General features: G+C 44.7%; 1 protein-coding gene and 1 long non-coding RNA gene across 2 annotated transcripts in view; one reads left to right on the top strand and one right to left on the bottom strand.

The window, feature by feature from the left end:
- The window catches only part of PCLO (piccolo presynaptic cytomatrix protein), a 1621199-nt gene that overhangs the window by 1375066 nt on the left and 225499 nt on the right, over nucleotides 1–20634 (top strand). The gene's annotated exons all lie outside the window — the stretch shown is intronic.
- The window catches only part of LOC144815422 (uncharacterized), a 210661-nt gene that overhangs the window by 186161 nt on the left and 3866 nt on the right, over nucleotides 1–20634 (bottom strand). The window lies entirely within an intron of this gene.

The following is a 20634-nucleotide window of genomic DNA, read 5'->3' as shown; positions in this document are numbered from 1 at the left end:
AAATGGTCATAACCTTCTTTGTAGTAGCATGGTTGCTTTTCCTTAAGGATCGGCTCGATGAACCTGATTCTCGGATCCTTATATATGGGGCAGAAGAGAACAAAATGCATAGTGCTTTGGCTAACTCTGTTGTTACAAGGACACGGGGGCAGTCTCTCACACCAACTCCCTTGTTTAGGAAACGCAAAAAGAAAATGCAGAATGTGTAACCTAAACCGTGTCAAATAGAATCGCCATTGCACATGATTTGTAAAGGTTAAATAAAACTGATGCTGCAAAGTAACCTTAAAAGCGTTAGGGCTAACCAAGAAATGCACAAGTGGGGATTTCCAATAACTTGTTTTGATAACAGATTTAATATCTCCCCGAATATTTCCGGGGTTATCAAAAATGTCACCCAGGCCTATTTTATGAAGTTTTATATTAACATAGCGTAACCACGGGATTTTATTCATATTTGTCAATTTTAAACAATCCCGGAGGATATCTCTGGACAGCTGAAGGTCCTCTGACAGCCATATTTTACCCCATAATAATAAGGGGGAAAGGTGAATAATATCACTCACATAATTCAGACCTATCTCCTCGTGTGCAAATTTATTTGAAGTACTTGATGGAATAGCCAATACACGCTTTAAAAATTTGTTCTCCATGATTTGTATTATATCGGGGCTTTCAATTCCCCAAACCCCTGCCCCATAGGTGGCTATCGACAAACATTTTGCTTTGTACAAAGTTTTTAAATGTTCAACAGGTTTTTGACCCAACTTCCCACAAAAACGGAACAGACCTTCAATAGCGCGACTAGCACCCTGAACCCGAGTCTTCATTAACGGGGCCCAGCTTAGTTTGTTATTGAAAAGGTTTCCCAAGTAGGTAAAATTTTCAACCTTTTCAATGATGGCATTATTTACTACAAACTTTCTGGTTTTTGTGCCCTTCGGGCCACAGACCATGGCAAACGATTTGGTAAAATTTACCTTCAGGTCTAGGTCCAACATAAAATTATGAAAGGCATCAAGACAGTGCTGCATACTGTTACCTGTAAGTGTCATTAGTACCGTGTCATCGGCATATGAAAGCATCGGTATGCTCCTACCATTGACCTTGGGAAAATCATGGCAGTGATCCAACAGATATTTTTCCAGCCCATTAGTATAAACTAAAAACAAAAAGGGAGCTAAAATACATCCCTGGCGGACGCCCTCAGTCGATGGAATGGGTTTAGTTTTTTCTCCCCCTGGCCCAAATCTAATGGCTACGGTGGTTGCTTCATGAAGTCTACGGAGCAAGTGAACCAGAGGTTCTTCGAAACCCATAGCCTCCATCATTTTCCACAGCTTGCTTCGACACACAGTGTCGAATGCACTTGAGAGATCCATGAAGGCAAGATGGATGGAGGAATTCATTGCCTTCATGTATTTCCCTATAATCAAAGCCAGGTTTAGGCACTGCTCTACGGTGCCTTTGCCTTTTCTGAACCCATATTGGGAATCCACAATAAGGCCCACCGAGTCTGCCCATGTTTCTAGTCTGGCTAATATGACCCTGCCCAGTATTTTGCATGACGCATCAATAAGTGAAATTGGGCGATAGCACCGGGGGTCAGATCTGTTGCCCTTCTTAAAAATCGGCACCACTACTGCCTCCTTCCATGACGTTGGAATACGCCAAATGACAACAGCTCTAAATACATTTAACAAAAGTGGAGCCCAAATCTTAATGTTGTGTTTAAAAAAGTCCAGTGGGACTAGATCAGGACCGGGGGCTTTTAGTGATATACCTTTCGACAGGGCATCTTCCACTTCTTGCAGGGAAAGCGATAAACTCAGGGACATGGAGGATTCAGAGACCACAAAATCCCCGGGGTCTCCTATTAAGGGTTCATTAAGTAAAATTCCATGAGGATTAAAAATATCCCCAAAATGTGATTCCCATGTTTCACATGCAATCTGCATCACAATATCGTCCTTGCTATTATTTATAAAAAGGGGACGATTAATTACTTCCCAGAAAAGCCTATTATCCTTTAATTCTGAGGCCTTTTCTAAATCTTCCCAAGCTCTATTTTTTAATTCCATCTTCCTTATTCTAATAGCTTCTTTATAGGCCAATCTAGATGCCCTAACCAAATCTATATCCCTTGGTTTTTGATTTAATGCCACTTTCAGGGATCTGTTTGTTGCCGAGCATGCAGCATCAAACCATCTGGGCCCTAACCTTCCATTTTTCCCCATTGGTTTTGTGAGCCGTTCGGCTACATGCCCACATAGTAACTCAAAGTTCCCTATAACTTTTTCTGGGTTGGCTGTTGATGATAAACAAGCATCATATTCTGTGCTATATCCATTTATTATTTCGTGCTCAAGACCTGCTGCGTCTATTTTGCCCCACTTAAGAGTGATACCTTGATTTCTGTTATACTTTATAGGTTGTTCCCAAACAGAATGTTTGGGTTTAACAGGACACAGGAGGGACAGGATCAAAGGGTTATGGTCACTGGCGGCATTTGCAATCACTTCCAGTTTGTCCACATAGTGAGCGTACCCACTGGAAATAATTGCAAAATCAATAAAACTCGTTGTACCTCTACTTCCCTGAAAAGTTGGTATTGGAGCCAAATCTGGGCCAACCCAGGGTTCTACTATGAATAAATCATTTAAAATAATGATGTTATTTAAGGCGTCCCCCTGGGGTGTATGTTTAAAGTGAGCCAAAGGAAAATCATGAGAATCTCTCAAACCACACACCTTCGAGTCCCCATGGGTGCATAACGAACAGTTAAAATCACCCACCCAGATGACAAAGAGTAGGGGTTGCTCGAGGCGTGCCCTGGCTATGGCTTCCTCCAGCTTCAACATAACAGTTATCTCGCTGCTATCAAAGATGTTATAATACCAGTTAATTAATAACAATGGTTCAGGGAACAAGTTCACCAACATCGACACTTGGAACCATACTGTGTCTACTACCTTAGTGACTACAAGTTTACACAGTTTTAGTGAAGTTGCAGTCAACAGACCACCCTTAGCCCTACCCACCTGTGAAGGTACCGCTAGTGTGTTAAGGGCACAGAAGCCCTCAATGTTCTGGGTAGAACGGCTCCATGTTTCCTGGTGACACAAAATGTCACAGACACCCACAAAATCTAACCATGCCTCATCCTCCAGTTTTGAGGCAAGCCCAGCAACGTTCCAAGAAATTAGACTAGTCCTTGATTCACTTTGGTCCTTTCTGACTAACACAGGTAATATTTCCGAGTTTTGTAGTAGGATAGTTGGACTTAGTACGCTTTCAATGTTAATACCAACCTGAGGGGCTTGGGGGTTAGAAGCACGACCGTCACCCATGGGAACATTCTCCCATAAGTTATCGTTACGACTTTCTCCCTTCTCCCTCTGGCTGGGCTCTTCTACTATCAGGGCATTACCATTAGAATTTTGTGATGGTCAGTCTTGCTCATCCATGCCCACTAGTGGATCAAAACGGTTTCTCAGAGGAATATTATTCGGGAACCACCCCACCACTTCCTGTGGGCAACCAAACATGTTGGTATTAGGTGCCCCTTGCCACCAATTATGCTGATTATACCTATCGGACCTGTTTGTTGTCCGTCTGGTGTTATGGACAGTAGTCCAAGGACCTTCCTTAGCATAATGATTTCTTGGAGGATAAAAGAAAGTAAGGGGTCTCAGGACTATTGTGGGATTGGCTTCATACGAAGGCAGTGCACATAAGTGCTGTGCTGTGTGAGGATCAGCAAAGGTAACCACTATACAATCGCCTACTAGTGACTTAGGTGTAGGACCTATCCAAGGCACTCTTCTAACCATTAATACACTGCTTCTTTGCTGAGCAGGAAGCTGTGTATTAGAATTGAGCCAGTAAATGACTTTATTTTTCAAAGAATGGTGGTTCTCCTGAGAATGCTGATCCAACTCGGGAACTCCAGCTAGTATGATGACATAGGGCCCAGCTTCAGGTGGAAGGTCAATGAAACCTCCACGGAAGTTAGGGCGATTAAATGGCCGCTGAAAATTATGGGTTTGCCTTATGGTATTTTGCCTTATAGGATTTTGTGTAGTAGCTCGTGGATTTGAATTCTGCCTAAGGGCCGGATTTGGCAAAGGACATATTTTTGGTGCAACGGAAATAGGGGTTGAAACAGTCTGATTTACAATAGTAGTAGTACGTGGCTTTGGTATAGGTTTAGCTATTGGTACGGGCATAGGAATATTTTGTGATATTTGTAGGGGTGATGATGAGGGTGTTGGTTCTTTTACCTGAAGAGGTGATTCAGTTTCACGGGAAATTTTTGCGTCCATATCCTTCAGGCTCAAAGTGGCCAGGGTTACTATTGTCCTGTCCATTTCTAACAAGTTGTTCTCTATACGAGAAAGCCTCAGTTCTAAAGGGGTTAGTAGTTGTTTTAACGTGGCCCAGACCATTTTGAGAAAATCTTCATCTTCCCCTCTATCAATCGATGTTCCACATACCTGCCCCACATGATCATCTGTTCTATTCAACTCTGGGGAGGCAACCAAAATACCCACATCCACTGAGACGTTTAAATCCGCAGTGGCTGTCCCACCCAGAATACCTGTGTTAGTTGTCGTGCTAGCATCCTTTGGCCCCAGAGATCCTAATGCCCTTCTACTATTGAAAAATTGTGATCTAGCAATTTTTGCTTTTTTCCGTGCATGTATGGCCCTAGCGATACATTTCTTTTTAAAGATTGCTGCTTTTCTGGCCCTACCAGACTTTGTGGGTTGATTAATTTTAGGGGAATACAAAGTACCTGGCGTGCAAGTTAATGTAAGAAAATCCTTAATTGGTTCCGACAAAGTGGGTATAGGGATTGAAGGGGATGTTGGAAAGGTAATGGGAGGGGGTGGGTGAATGGCAGCCGTAACCAACAGAGGCTGAGGACCTACTATATGCTCCGGAGTACGTGCAGAAGCAATATTCCCCAGAGAGGATTTTCTGGTACTGGCTAGGTGCTCAGATAGCCTTCGTGCAGCTTCAAGATCCAATGAGACCCTGTGCTGCATTTTGTTAATTTCCTCATCTATGGCTAAATTAGTTTTAACTAAGAAATCATCCAGTGTTCGGTTGGAATTACTGGCAGCCATGAGGGTTTTACTCCGACTGCCCCGTGAGCACATTGTACAGATTAGTTAAAACCCAATAAATAATTAAATATGTGAATATAAAACTAGTAAAACTGTACAAAGCACCAACCAAGGGGCGTGGCCCAGCCCAGTCCTCTTTGTCCTCGAACGGCCTCAAACGGCCCGCTCTTTGCCGGTCTTCGCCCCGGGCTGCGTCCCGCGCTGCGGGAGTGCTAGGTCAATAAGTAGGAGGTCGTGTAAAAACAGGGGGGCGTGGCAGCAGGGAGAGCGGACCGGAAGTTGGGAAATGGTCTTGCAGGGACTCCTGGGCAATGGAGTCCCCTGCACGCTCGCAGCCCCGCTGACCGCACTCACCCGGTAGCCCGCAGTCCGTCACTAATGTTCCGGCGTCCCAGGCGGCGAGTTATGGGTCTGGGCTCCTGGAAATGCTGATGGGTTGCAGGGTCAGTAGCCAAAGTGCCTCCGTATGCAGAAGTGCGTCCCGCCGATTAAAGGGTGGAAGAGGTTTTTAAAGACCGCTGGGGGCGGGGGCGGCAGCAGGGAGAGCGGACCGGAAGTTGGGAAATGGTCTTGCAGGGACTCCTGGGCAATGGAGTCCCCTGCACGCTCGCAGCCCCGCTGACCGCACTCACCCGGTAGCCCGCAGTCCGTCACTAATGTTCCGGCGTCCCAGGCGGCGAAGCGGCACCCGCGGAGCGGGTGCGGCGAGTTAAGGGTCTGGGCTCCTGGAAATGCTGATGGGTTGCAGGGTCAGTAGCCAAAGTGCCTCCGTATGCAGAAGTGCGTCCCGCCGATTAAAGGGTGGAAGAGGTTTTTAAAGACCGCTGGGGGCGGGGGGCGGCAGCAGGGAGAGCGGACCGGAAGTTGGGAAATGGTCTTGCAGGGACTCCTGGGCAATGGAGTCCCCTGCACGCTCGCAGCCCCGCTGACCGCACTCACCCGGTAGCCCGCAGTCCGTCACTAATGTTCCGGCGTCCCAGGCGGCGAAGCGGCACCCGCGGAGCGGGTGCGGCGAGTTATGGGTCTGGGCTCCTGGAAATGCTGATGGGTTGCAGGGTCAGTAGCCAAAGTGCCTCCGTATGCAGAAGTGCGTCCCGCCGATTAAAGGGTGGAAGAGGTTTTTAAAGACCGCTGGGGGCGGGGGCGGCAGCAGGGAGAGCGGACCGGAAGTTGGGAAATGGTCTTGCAGGGACTCCTGGGCAATGGAGTCCCCTGCACGCTCGCAGCCCCGCTGACCGCACTCACCCGGTAGCCCGCAGTCCGTCACTAATGTTCCGGCGTCCCAGGCGGCGAAGCGGCACCCGCGGAGCGGGTGCGGCGAGTTAAGGGTCTGGGCTCCTGGAAATGCTGATGGGTTGCAGGGTCAGTAGCCAAAGTGCCTCCGTATGCAGAAGTGCGTCCCGCCGATTAAAGGGTGGAAGAGGTTTTTAAAGACCGCTGGGGGCGGGGGGCGGCAGCAGGGAGAGCGGACCGGAAGTTGGGAAATGGTCTTGCAGGGACTCCTGGGCAATGGAGTCCCCTGCACGCTCGCAGCCCCGCTGACCGCACTCACCCGGTAGCCCGCAGTCCGTCACTAATGTTCCGGCGTCCCAGGCGGCGAAGCGGCACCCGCGGAGCGGGTGCGGCGAGTTATGGGTCTGGGCTCCTGGAAATGCTGATGGGTTGCAGGGTCAGTAGCCAAAGTGCCTCCGTATGCAGAAGTGCGTCCCGCCGATTAAAGGGTGGAAGAGGTTTTTAAAGACCGCTGGGGGCGGGGGCGGCAGCAGGGAGAGCGGACCGGAAGTTGGGAAATGGTCTTGCAGGGACTCCTGGGCAATGGAGTCCCCTGCACGCTCGCAGCCCCGCTGACCGCACTCACCCGGTAGCCCGCAGTCCGTCACTAATGTTCCGGCGTCCCAGGCGGCGAAGCGGCACCCGCGGAGCGGGTGCGGCGAGTTATGGGTCTGGGCTCCTGGAAATGCTGATGGGTTGCAGGGTCAGTAGCCAAAGTGCCTCCGTATGCAGAAGTGCGTCCCGCCGATTAAAGGGTGGAAGAGGTTTTTAAAGACCGCTGGGGGCGGGGGGCGGCAGCAGGGAGAGCGGACCGGAAGTTGGGAAATGGTCTTGCAGGGACTCCTGGGCAATGGAGTCCCCTGCACGCTCGCAGCCCCGCTGACCGCACTCACCCGGTAGCCCGCAGTCCGTCACTAATGTTCCGGCGTCCCAGGCGGCGAAGCGGCACCCGCGGAGCGGGTGCGGCGAGTTATGGGTCTGGGCTCCTGGAAATGCTGATGGGTTGCAGGGTCAGTAGCCAAAGTGCCTCCGTATGCAGAAGTGCGTCCCGCCGATTAAAGGGTGGAAGAGGTTTTTAAAGACCGCTGGGGGCGGGGGGCGGCAGCAGGGAGAGCGGACCGGAAGTTGGGAAATGGTCTTGCAGGGACTCCTGGGCAATGGAGTCCCCTGCACGCTCGCAGCCCCGCTGACCGCACTCACCCGGTAGCCCGCAGTCCGTCACTAATGTTCCGGCGTCCCAGGCGGCGAGTTATGGGTCTGGGCTCCTGGAAATGCTGATGGGTTGCAGGGTCAGTAGCCAAAGTGCCTCCGTATGCAGAAGTGCGTCCCGCCGATTAAAGGGTGGAAGAGGTTTTTAAAGACCGCTGGGGGCGGGGGGCGGCAGCAGGGAGAGCGGACCGGAAGTTGGGAAATGGTCTTGCAGGGACTCCTGGGCAATGGAGTCCCCTGCACGCTCGCAGCCCCGCTGACCGCACTCACCCGGTAGCCCGCAGTCCGTCACTAATGTTCCGGCGTCCCAGGCGGCGAAGCGGCACCCGCGGAGCGGGTGCGGCGAGTTATGGGTCTGGGCTCCTGGAAATGCTGATGGGTTGCAGGGTCAGTAGCCAAAGTGCCTCCGTATGCAGAAGTGCGTCCCGCCGATTAAAGGGTGGAAGAGGTTTTTAAAGACCGCTGGGGGCGGGGGGCGGCAGCAGGGAGAGCGGACCGGAAGTTGGGAAATGGTCTTGCAGGGACTCCTGGGCAATGGAGTCCCCTGCACGCTCGCAGCCCCGCTGACCGCACTCACCCGGTAGCCCGCAGTCCGTCACTAATGTTCCGGCGTCCCAGGCGGCGAGTTATGGGTCTGGGCTCCTGGAAATGCTGATGGGTTGCAGGGTCAGTAGCCAAAGTGCCTCCGTATGCAGAAGTGCGTCCCGCCGATTAAAGGGTGGAAGAGGTTTTTAAAGACCGCTGGGGGCGGGGGGCGGCAGCAGGGAGAGCGGACCGGAAGTTGGGAAATGGTCTTGCAGGGACTCCTGGGCAATGGAGTCCCCTGCACGCTCGCAGCCCCGCTGACCGCACTCACCCGGTAGCCCGCAGTCCGTCACTAATGTTCCGGCGTCCCAGGCGGCGAAGCGGCACCCGCGGAGCGGGTGCGGCGAGTTATGGGTCTGGGCTCCTGGAAATGCTGATGGGTTGCAGGGTCAGTAGCCAAAGTGCCTCCGTATGCAGAAGTGCGTCATTTTTGCTGTCATTTTGCTTCATGCATGTTTTTTTTCCTTTTATAAATTGTAATGAGATTAGTATTGTGTTGTCACTTTTCAGCTGATTTGGTACTTCTAAATGCTTTAACGATTTCCATTAGGTTAAGTCTGTTTTCTCTGTGCCAAAGCTTCCAGGGGTTGAGTTCAGGTTTATAGTACTGAAATCCTTGCCTGGATCTAACAAGACAGTGACTTAGTACTTGTGGTGGACACCAATCTACCCCAACAAATTAACCACTTTCTCACAGTGACACAAATAACTATTGAAGGTATTAAACACAAACAATGTGTGATGAACTATGCTAGTACTACTCACATTTTATCTCAAGTTTTTTTGAGTGATTTGGAAAGTGTTTTGATAGTAGATTCTAGTGTTGTGGCAACTGAGGCTGGAATATCATCATAGAGAGCTCAAGATTGGCTAGCTTGTTGGATTGGAATCCTTTCATGGCATTTCTCTCTGATAGAGCATTTGTGAATAACACCAATATCAAAGTATTGGTGTTTTTTGTGGGAGTAGTGTGGTCGAGGTAAAGCTTCATTAAGATTGTTAATAATTCCTTTGAAATATATAGGTATATGTTTTTCAGTGAGGCACACATTAGATGCTAAAAATAACCATTCTTATCCAGGTTTCTTGTTTTAGACAGCAATCTTGAAGTGAAAATTGACCCGGATTTGTGTGTTGTTGTCATGCCTAATGAAGATTAAAGAACGTTGGACAGAACATTAGTGAAATTGAGTGGGTGAAGGCTAAGAAAGAGGACAGTTGATCATGTCTTTGCTCAAAGAGCTGAACTTTTTTTGTGAAATAAGTAAAGAGCTGATTTGTGAAGAAAATGTGGATGGATACTTCTAGCCACGGATTCCACACCTTGTGTATACCCCCCAGGCACCAGACTAGAGCTGGAGATTTTTCTCATCTTTGTTCCCTCTGCAGGTAGGCTGTGTCATGCTACTCCCCTTTGGCTTCTGCCCACCCCAGTGATGGAGCAAGGATTATGAACCACACTTGCACCCTGATGTCACTTACTTTCTTTCTATGTCTTTAAATGCAGATCAGAGTCTTGTGGGGACTGCACCAGGATGAATACCAAGGCACTCTGGGATCACAAAGTCAAGCTTCAGGTCACCCAACACTGTTGGAAGGTGCCTAAGGATGGGTCATTCAAGAACGCAGACCCATTCCTATTCTTGAGGCCATTCTCATGAAAGGTCCTCTTTACATTCCACGTCGTCAAATAAGTCCAAATTGTAAACAGAAACATAAAAAGCTGAAGCCTGACTCGCCTTCTACCTGTAACTCTCATCAGAGGAAATCCCATGGACTCCAAGGTGCCTCTCTGTCCTGGTCCCTTACATTAGAACCAGTACCAAGGCTTATACTGATGCAACCTGAATTTCCAGGTCCGTCAGTGATGCTGCAGCAAGTTGAAGTCTTCCAGGATGTCAATGTTGCCCATTTGTAGCACCCTTCTAGCTTCCTCTGGTGCACATTGAGGCCTCAAGAATCTGAGGAGACCTCCAGTCAGAATAACATTGATGGAACCATCTTCGATGCTGCCTGCACCTCTTGATTCTGCTGCAGTGTCTACCCCGACTCCAGGGCTGACAGCTAATTCGATTTTGAACCTGGTTCCTCACTAGTTCCCTCTACATAAACCCCAGCACCGATGCAGCCTGTGCCAAAGGAAGAACCCATGGTCTTATCGTACTTGGAAGCTAAATCAACACAACCTAGACTTAAGTCGCACCTGCCACAACATTTGGTGCAGTTCGTCCAATCTCATTCTGTCTCTGAAAAAATGCTGCCATTATCTAGAACGTTCTGTATTCCTTTTGCTTCAGATTCAGAGCACAGTCAACAAGATTCATCCCATTACTATGAAGAGGCCAATATTTTTACTGGCCTGCAGAATGCCAGTGCTTTAAACGCTTTCATGGATACTGGGTTGAACTCTCCCCCATAGCCGTTCCAGAGTGGACCACAGTGCTTAGTGTGCTGTAGTAATCAGAAGGTATTGTGAAGCTTTTGACCTCCAACTTCTGTGTATTGAAGTTCAGTCTAATGTTCTGACAAAGGTCCTACAACCTGGACAGACTTCCACAGAATCACTGCTTTCTTTTAATGAAGCCCTAATAGAAAACCTAATATTTGGACCACGCCTGGCTCTTGCCCACCAGTCAACAGACAGGTTGTCAGGTAACACAGACTTTCGTCTGGCAATCTTCCCTTTCTTAAGCAGTACCCTATGCCTGATAGGGGCAAGTTTACAAGGAGTTTGAACCAGGTATCTGCTGGAAAGGGGCGTGCAGTGGGCATTCCACTGCAACACCCACTGCTTTTTTATGCTGTCCCAAGTTTACAAGGAGGTGTAAATCTGAAGCAGCGCCAAAAATGAATGCAATGCAATAGCAGTATGAGAATGGCGCAAAAAGGGGAATAACTTTTATTTCGCCTCATTTTTACTTTTTCTATGTGTGCTGCATCTGTACTACACATAGAACAAGCAACATGCAATTAATGATTGTTTATGTGCAGGATCGCCTACCTGCACATAAAAGATCCTGAACATAAACAGTCAATCAATAAATAATGGTGATTTGCTACTTTTATGTGTGCTCCAGTACACAGCACACATAGAAGTAAAAAACTTGCCATTTTTATACATCCTGCACGTGAACAATCCTTAACAGTATTTTGCTCTGTCTTGACATTAATAGAATTTACATTTCTAACTCCACTTACCACTGACCATGTTTTGGAACTTTGACATGTGGTATTTTTTCAGGGACAGTTATCATCCAAAACTGAAAATGGGGTAAAAATCAGTTGCTTGAAAAAGTAACTGTTTCTAGAAAGATTTGAATATGTTTAAAAACCTCCATCAACTCTCCCCACACAAGTGGGATAACTGAACGAGTTAACAGACTTGTGTATGAAGGGATGCAAACAGCTTTGCCTTGTGTCTTTAATTAACGTTCATGATTATATAATAAAACTCGTAAAGAAATAAATATGTGGAAATGTGTACATACCACTGTATGTCACGTAGCATACTGTACACCTCCCCCTTTGAAACTCTCGGGAACAGTGTTTAAGTAACAGGGTGGTTATATAAATCCCCAGATGTATGACACAGAAGACGGCATAAGGGATGCTTTGTGACTCAGTGAAATGTAAACTGGCGAATCAGTAAAAGTGAGAAAACCTGGATGAAATGAATATTTGTAATCTTTGAACCTTGCAAAGTGATTTAGATGTCAATTTAGACAGGCTGCACATGTACAGAATGGTGTTTGTTGGAGTTTGTCATGTGATGAAATTCGGAGAATAGGGGCATGCTGACCCGGGGCCGTCTTTAGGACAGTGCAACTTGTGCGGTCGCACTGGGTGCTGACCCGAGAGGGGGGCGCTGACCTCAGGGGGGCACTGTGTTTAAAAATAACTTATGATTGGAGAGATGAGGAGCACTTTGCCCTGTGGTAGTGAGAGACTCTGAGGAGGCGATCATAGAGTGCAAGGGCGCAAAAAATGATTGTCGCACCGGGGGCCACCAGCTCTAAAGCCGGCCCTGTGCTCACCACAGCAAGTACCTACCTGATTAGATCCTTAGCTGGAGCATCTGTGCGCCAAATAAAAAACGCATAACATAACATAACATAACATAACATCATTCTGGTCCAATTTATTCAAGTGTAAAATGGGAGATTGTAGCCCATTAAATCTTTGAGAGGTTGGAGCAGTGAGTCTAATGCTAAAATTGCAGGGGTGAACAAATAATGTCCAAGAGTACATCGTGGTATATCACGGCATTGATAAGCAGCAGGAGTCAAATCAGACGCAGTACCTATTACACTCATGGGAGGGATATGTGTAGTAGATGCATTAGACATATCCAGTAGATGCAGGAGACATGCTCCATTTAACGCATCTTATGTCATGTTTTCAAGTTCTTGTGTTGGTCTCTTTTCTATTGCTTTTGACATATGTACTGGCTTACCAAGGTGCAGGTCTTTATTTCTGCGAACTCCTTAATAAAGCATGTATTCCCTTCTGTTACCTTCCCTTCCTTGTAAGCTGACTTTGCATAAATGGGTTTGTTTTCCTCTGTTCCTTTATATCATTCATGACATATTTAGGAGAGTATAATCATGCTGACTGTGGTCTAAGAAAAAGGGTTGACAGAATAGAGTTCAGCTCATTCAGTTTATGACTTAAGAACTATACTTTACACTTTAAAGTAGATTTATAGTTTGGAATGTTCTTACTAAAGCAGATTATACATCAGATCGGCATCAACAGGAAACTATCTGATTGAGTTAATTATTAGAGATGAGCAATGGGGAGATTGTATTCCCTAATAACCCTTAACGACACTTGTCTAATTTCCATTAATAGTGTGAGCAGCAACTTTCTAATTAGTAACCTTATTTAACTTAAAGAATATATGATTCAAATGGGGCTCCTCTTATTTGTCACTTTTATGTCACTAATTTGACAGTATGGAAAAAAACTGCGAAAATACTATACTTAGCACACTACTATATGTGTATCATTGTGGTGACAAGTCTACTAGTGGCCCTAATGCAAGAAAGAATGCAATAAAGCTTCTTCAGCCCATCGCTGGTTATTAAAAGACAGCTATATTCAGGTTGCAGAGGGCCTCTCACATCTGGGCACCGGTAAACTAGTACCCAAATAGGAAACTTTTTTTTAAGCAGCACCGGGGCCTGTAAGGAACAAAGGCTGCTTATGAAAATGTCCCCTTTTGGGAATGCAAACACAGGGATGGTGGTCTGCTGTTTCTTGTAGACCACTCATCTCTGTGTTTGTAGCCAGTCACAGGGGTGTTGCACATAGTATTCATCCTAATCCACAAAGATTTTGCCCCTTTGGTAATCATTGACCACTTTTTTTTGTTTGAGTTTATTGAAGAAATAAAAGAATAGAAACAGAAAGTGAAGAAACAGAAAAAATTATGAGCCATGCGGTTACACAATAATAAAGAAAAATGTTGTGATTATAAATTACAAATAGGTAAATAGAAGGCATTCAAAATCTTATAGAATGAAACAAAGCAACCATAATAATTTACAAAACGTAATAAATTAAGTAATATATTAGATACAATATAAATAGCGTACAGTAATAAACATTTGGGAAAAAGGCAATGGGAAATTCAGGGTGGTTTTTGTACTTCAACGAAAGCAGGATCAGGAGTGGTGACTGAGGGAGCAGACGAGGAGAGATAATTTACCAAAGGAAGCCAAATGAGGTCTCTTTTAATTGCCAAGGAAATGGGGGAGACATAATTAGTGTCTAAACGATGGTGAAAACATACTGCATTCCACCACAAACGGAATGAAACGTTGGTGGCTTGTTTCCAATTAGAGGTAATAAGATGAAAGGCAACAGCTATCAAAAGGTCAATGAGTAAATAATGTTGATGAGATTGGGGAAGGTCAGGAGACAGGGAACCAAAAAAAATGCGAGAAGGGGAAAAGGGGACTTGAAAACGGAAAATCTTTTGGATTTGAAGCCATACTAAATTCCAAAACTGGACTATGGGAGAACAATCAAATAGCATATGTTTTAAATCTGCAGAGAGACTGGGATATGACCAGCAAGTACAGGGAGTGTCGGAGGAGAAAGTTGATAAATCTCGTGGAGTAAATAAAATTCTATTATAAATAAAATAAAGAGTTTGAGTGGTATTAGCAGCTCTATAGGTCTTATGAATTTTAGACCAAATCTTATCCCATAAGGGAATCGGCCAATCTTGAGACAAATCAGTTTCCCATGCAAGCTCAGTTTTAGTTTTGGATCTATCTGTAAGGAAACAAAAAGAATTATAAAGAAATGAAGCAGAGGGAGAGGAATCTAATCCAGAGGATATGGATCTGTGAATAGTAGGAATGTCATTGGAAAGTGGTAACGATTGAAGATACTGAATGAGAACAGGATACAACAAGTTATATTGTGAGTGAGAGCTAGAGGGTAGAGAGAATTGGGATTTAAGATCTGAAAATGAAAGAGGAGTATTATGAGAGAGAAGTTGAGAAATCCAACGTAGGCCTCGTGAGTGCCAGGTCTTCCAGAAATAAGTACGATCCCGAATTTTAAGCTATTTGTTATACCAGATAGGTTGTTCATGAGTCAAAGGAAGGGATGGGTAAGATGAAGATAAATAAGGAAGGAGAAGCTTATGAGAGTGAGAGATGATAGGATTATGAAGACGGGCCAAGTTGGACGTAAAAGATAAGATTTCACGAAAATCAAAAGTAGAAATAAAAGAAGACTCTATCTTGAGCCAAAGGGGACGATGGAAGGGAAGATCAGTTGATAACCAGCAAGATGATTGTTTCAGAGAGAAATCACGGTGGTAAGCTTTAAAATCAGAGAAGCGAACACCAGCTTGAATTTTGTCCTTCCGTAAGGAGGCAATAGCGATACGAGAGCATTTACCGTTCCATAAAAACTTTAATAGAATGGAATCAACCTTTTTAAAATAATAGTCCGGAATACGTATTGGGATCATAGAAATGGTATATAATAGAAGAGGCGAAAGCATAATTTTTATAGAACTCAAACGGCCCCACCAAGACAAAAAGAGTGGATTCCAGCAGTAGATGTTCGCCTCCAATTTCTTAGAAATATATTCAAAATTTAATTTAAGATTATCGGATAAAAGAGGAGTAAACCAAACGCCTAAGTATTTTATCTTAGTAGGTTGCCATGAGAAACCAGGGTGAACGAAAAGATGTTTATGGCATAGAGGATTTAAAGGGAGAATTTCACATTTGTCAGCATTAAGACGATAACCAGACACCGCGGAAAAAGAGGAAACTTGTTGAAGAAAAGGAGGAAGAGAAGAAAGAGGATCAGAGCAATAGAAAAGTATATAATCAGCATACACCGAGAGTTTAACTTGTTGAGAACCTAAGTGGAAACCAGAAATGATATCATCCCGACGGATTTTAGTAAGAAAAGGTTCCAAAGCTAAAACAAACAATAAGGGAGATAGTGGACAACCTTGTCGTACACCTCTTTGAAGAGCAAAATAGTCAGAAGCCATGCCATTAACAAAGATGGACGCCTGAGGGCCAGAATAGAATCATGAGTTAATAGAAATTAATTTGGAAGGGAAACCATCCCAGGTAAGAGCTCGAAACATGAAATCCCACTGATCCTGTTGAAAGCTTTTTCAGCATCCAAGGAAATAGCAGCTATAGGAAGATCTAGAGAGGATGCTTTACTAAGAATGTTAAAAAAGACTCGAGAATTATCGGAAGAAAGACGGCCTTTTACAAAACCTGATTGTTCAGGGTCAATTAATTCAGGTAAAAGAGGGTCCACCCTTCGAGCTTAAATCTTGGCCAGTATTTTGTAATCCGTATTGACCAATGAGATGGGACGGTAATTCTTACATAAGGAGTGATCTTTATCGTCTTTAGGGATTAAGTATATTAAAGCTTGTTGAAAAGAACCACTTGATAAACCAGCAGCAAGAAAGGATTGAAATAAAAGTAAAAGTTTTGTTAAAAGAAGAGATGCGAAATGACTGTAAAATTTGATAGTGAACCCGTCAGGGCCAGGGGCTTTACTATGATCTAATTTTGAGACGGCATGAGAAATCTCCGCAACCGAGATATCAAGATCCAAAGGACCAAAATATACATGGGACGAAGGAGGGGAAGGAATAGATTGAAAATAGGAAAGGAGATCCGCCGGAGTAGGGACATGTTCCGGGGTAAAAAGTGACAAATTCAGCAAGAATGTCTTGGTCCTTAAACCGAGATTCGCCAGAAGCGGTCTTAATCGATTCAATCTTGGTACGCTCTTTCCTAATTTTCAAATAATTAGCGAGTAGTTTCCCCATCTTGTTTTGGCCACCATAGTATCGAGAGTTACATTTCAATAGAAGATTAGAGGCAGCGTCTGTGGTGAATTTATTAAAAGAAATTTTTGCGGCAATAAGTTCTTTAAGGGAGGATTCAGAGTTAGAGGAATGATAGGCAAGTTCAAGTTGTTTGATATCAGCAAGTAATCAAGTGGATTTGGCTTCTCTGAGCTTCTTCTCCCGCGACACAAAATTCATGATAAAACCTCTAGAGGTTGTTTTAAAAGAATCCCAAACCATAACAAAAGGAGAGTCGGGAGTATGATTAAGTAGAAAAAATTCAGTGGCAAACGTAGTAAACTCAGCCCAAAAGGTGGAATTGAAAAGTAAACTATTGTTAAATCTCCATCTGCCAGAATGAGGGGACAAGGGAAGAAGATCAATATCAACTAGGACGGGAGCATGGTCTGAAATTAAAATGGAACCAATATCACAACGGATGGCATGTTGAGTTAATGATGTCCTAAGGAAGATATAATCAATGCGGGACTGTGAGTGTTGAGAGGGAGAGTAAAAGCTATATTCTCTGAGGTCAGGATTACATAATCTCCAGATATCTACCAATGCATTGTTCTGAATTGCTTTGGTAAATTGGGAGTGCATCTTGGACGGCAAGAACTTAACCTTCAAGTGACGGTCACGGAAAGGGTCATAGATTTGGTTGCAGTCACCACCAAAAATGATGTAATCATCAATAAGGGAAGCTAACTTATCTGAAATGGAGGGCCAGAAGGATTTATCGATTCCGGTGGGAGCATAAACATTGAAAATCACAAGAGGGATATTATCTATAAGTAATTTAACAATTACCCAACAACCATTAGTATCACATTCATGAGAAACTGAAGAAACATTTAACTTTTTATGGAACAAAACCAAAACTCCATTTTTCTTATCCACAGTGGGAGAAAAGAATACATGACCCACCCAGCAATGTTTAAGTTTCAAGGCCTCTTTCTCTGAGAGGTGGGATTCCTGAAGGAAGGCAACATCAGTCTTAAGTCTGGCGAGATGGGATAGCACCCGTTGCCTTTTAATTGGATTATTCAATCCTTTAACATTCCAAGTAGTAACACGGAGGGTAAAATCAAGAAATAGTAAATTGTAATAATATGCTTGATAAGTTGAATGAGAAGAAACAGTACATGTCCGAAACAGACGACTGAAGAACATACTTACGAAAACAAAAACGCAAAACGAAAACGAGGGTGGTGGCATCAAAAGACGACGGCGACAACATCAAGAGCAGGCACCAGGCCTCCGCCTTCAGAAATTGAAAAAGCAGCATACAGAAACAATTTGACACATCGGGGGAGGAAGAAAGAGGGTACATCTGTAAAGAAGAGAGAAATAAAATGAGGATTGTGAAAAAGAGGGGAACATGAAGGCAGGATAAATCTAAACAGAGGATAAATGTAAAAGGGTAAGACAACATCAAAAGTTAGGAGAACAAGGAGAGAATCGGATCAGCACAACCAGTGTATCATCAAGTCCAATTAAACATGTCTGGAGGTGTCCATAGCGTCCGCTCCATGATGACGATGGAATTCTTGTAGAGCTGCAGGATCCTCAAACGTGGTCGTTTTATCCTTATAAGTAACCTTGGAGAGGCACGGATGAAGTAGTCCATATCTGGCGTTAAGAGCTCTCAACTGCGGACGCATGTCCAGAAATATCTTCCGACGATCAGCAGTGGCCTTGGAAACATCTTGGGACAGGAAAAGATGGTGACCTTCCCACGTAATTTGTTTCTTGAGTTTGGCGGCTGAAAGAACCTGTAGGAGATCAGTGTATTGTAGAAACAGCATGATGACTCCTCTAGGTTTAGTAGAAACTTTAGGACCAAGGCGGTGTGCTCTTTGTATGTTGATAGAAGATAGAGCTGGTGCGTCAATGATTTTCGGAAGAAAAGATTGGAAAAAAGTAGTAGAGTTGGACCCTTCTGTGAGCTCAGGAAGACCGTAAAGGCGAAGGTTATTTCTACAGTTCCTATTTTCCAAATCTTCCGTCTGCCGTTAGAGATGAAGTATTTCAGCTTCCATTGAGGGTATATGAGAGCAAGAGGATTGAAGAGACTCTGTTGATTGTTCCAAGATTAGAACACGTGAATCTATGGACGACCATTTGTCATGCAAAGTCTGTAAAGTCTTAGTGGTTGTTTCCATAAAGGGCTTGAGGGTTCGCAATTCCTCCAAAATAAGGTCCATGGATGAAGAAGATGAAGCGCTCCCTGGAGATGGAGGATCCTTTTTGAGTCGTTTAGTAGAAGCTGAAGATGATGGTAACTTGCTACCGTTATGAGATTTGGGGATAGCACCAGTCTTCACATCAGATTTTGACATTTTGCTTTCTTCCATAACCTGAGGAGGAGTATCTGAATCTGAACAGGCAGGCACTTTATTAACTGCAGAAAGTTTCAAGATACGAAGCTTCCCCATGAAGAAGCACAATAAATGGGTTGGGAGTAAAGCGTTTGCCACCAATAGTTATGCAGTGTAGTAAAGGTTAGAAGAGCATGGGAAGGATTGAGAAATAAAACTGGAGAAACATGGACAAAATGGCGGTAAGTCCAGTTGTGACAGGAAAATCACTGAAGAAGAGCAATAAGGCCATGAAAACCAAGGATGCAGAAGAAGAAAACTCCCAAAAACAAGAAAAAACTGCATAAAAAATCATCCACAGGTCAAAGATGTGACAAGAAATAAGGGCGGCATTTTCGCGCTACATTGAGAGACATTGCGCGTTGCAAAAAACAAAATGGCATCCGGGATCTGAAGACCCGAGTCGCGGCAAAAATCACCAATTATGCAAGCAAATGAAAATATGATGAGGGCGCGGGGCTCACCTCATTTCCAGAGAGCAGGTCGGCGTTGTGCGGGCGAGTGTCCAGGCATTTACAGAAGGCCGGAGAGGCTCGGAGGTTGAAGCGCGATGTGAGCACAAAATGGCGGCCGGGGCCGTGAGACTCAAGTTTCGGCAGGAAAAAAAAGCCAAAAATGCACAGAAATGAGATATTGTGAGGGCGCTGGGCTCACCTCATGATCCAAAGTCGAGAACTGCACAGCTTGATAGAAATCTGCCAGTAAATCCGCTAAAGAGCAGCGAAGTGTAGAGGCCGACACCGGAGCTCCGACGCTACGCTGCCATCTTGGCCGACGCGCAAGCCACGCCCCCCATCATTGACCACTTGTAATGAGGATTCAGTAACTGATCAGTGGTTTGCACCCGCTTTTGCTGTAGTGTTAGCAAACGATTTATACATACGATTGCAACTAGCAATTAGATAGGGCGCCCCTGTTAAATGCCCACCTAATTTCAATTTGGGATGGATCTCAAAACCGATTTTGCGAGTTGTAAAGGGTTTCCTAACATGCGAAATTGATTTATTCAATATAAAGAGAAATGTTGCCATCAAATTTTACGAATCGCAGATATTGCTGTAGCAAAATGGCATCGTACATCAGGCGATCAGTGCATTGATGTTTTCTGAAAGTATTTAAAATAGGTACATTCTAATTTCAGTAAGAACTACAACTGTAACTTCAGAACGATGAAGTGTAGTGTGCCTATGATATTCTATTTTAGAATTTAGGTCATTTTAGGTAAAGTTGGTACCCCTCAAAAAGAAAATACTCTCCCAACCACCTCAGTGTTGACCCTCAATGCTCCATCTCCTTTATTTTCTTTACTTGTTTCTCTCGGCTGAGTACTCTCACTCTACTCGAGGGATGGCCTTTCCTCCTCTTATTTATTCTACTGCCATGCTTTTTTTGTGGGAAACCTCCAGTATACTATGTTTATATATGATCTTATATATTTCTGGATGTTATTATCTATAACTATAACTAACTTTGATATTGTGTAGCGCGCCCCATTGGCATAGGTGACATTTTCGCACTATGCATAATTGCATACATAAATAAATAGAAATAAATGAAAAATTATGTTTCTCATTGAACACTTTTGTTGTCATCCGCTACTGCTTGAAGTGCTCTTGAAAAATCCGGTTACCTTTGAGGTTAAAGGGAAATGTATTTATGTTTCTTCGCTTTTCTGTGGAGTGTAACCAGTCACCTTCTCCAA

The sequence above is a fragment of the Lissotriton helveticus genome, chromosome 1_1 (genome assembly GCF_964261635.1).
Source record: "Lissotriton helveticus chromosome 1_1, aLisHel1.1, whole genome shotgun sequence".
In the NCBI taxonomy this organism is placed as follows: domain Eukaryota; kingdom Metazoa; phylum Chordata; class Amphibia; order Caudata; family Salamandridae; genus Lissotriton; species Lissotriton helveticus.
Note: the sequence above shows the minus strand (reverse complement) of the source record. Positions and strands in the feature narration are given on the sequence as shown.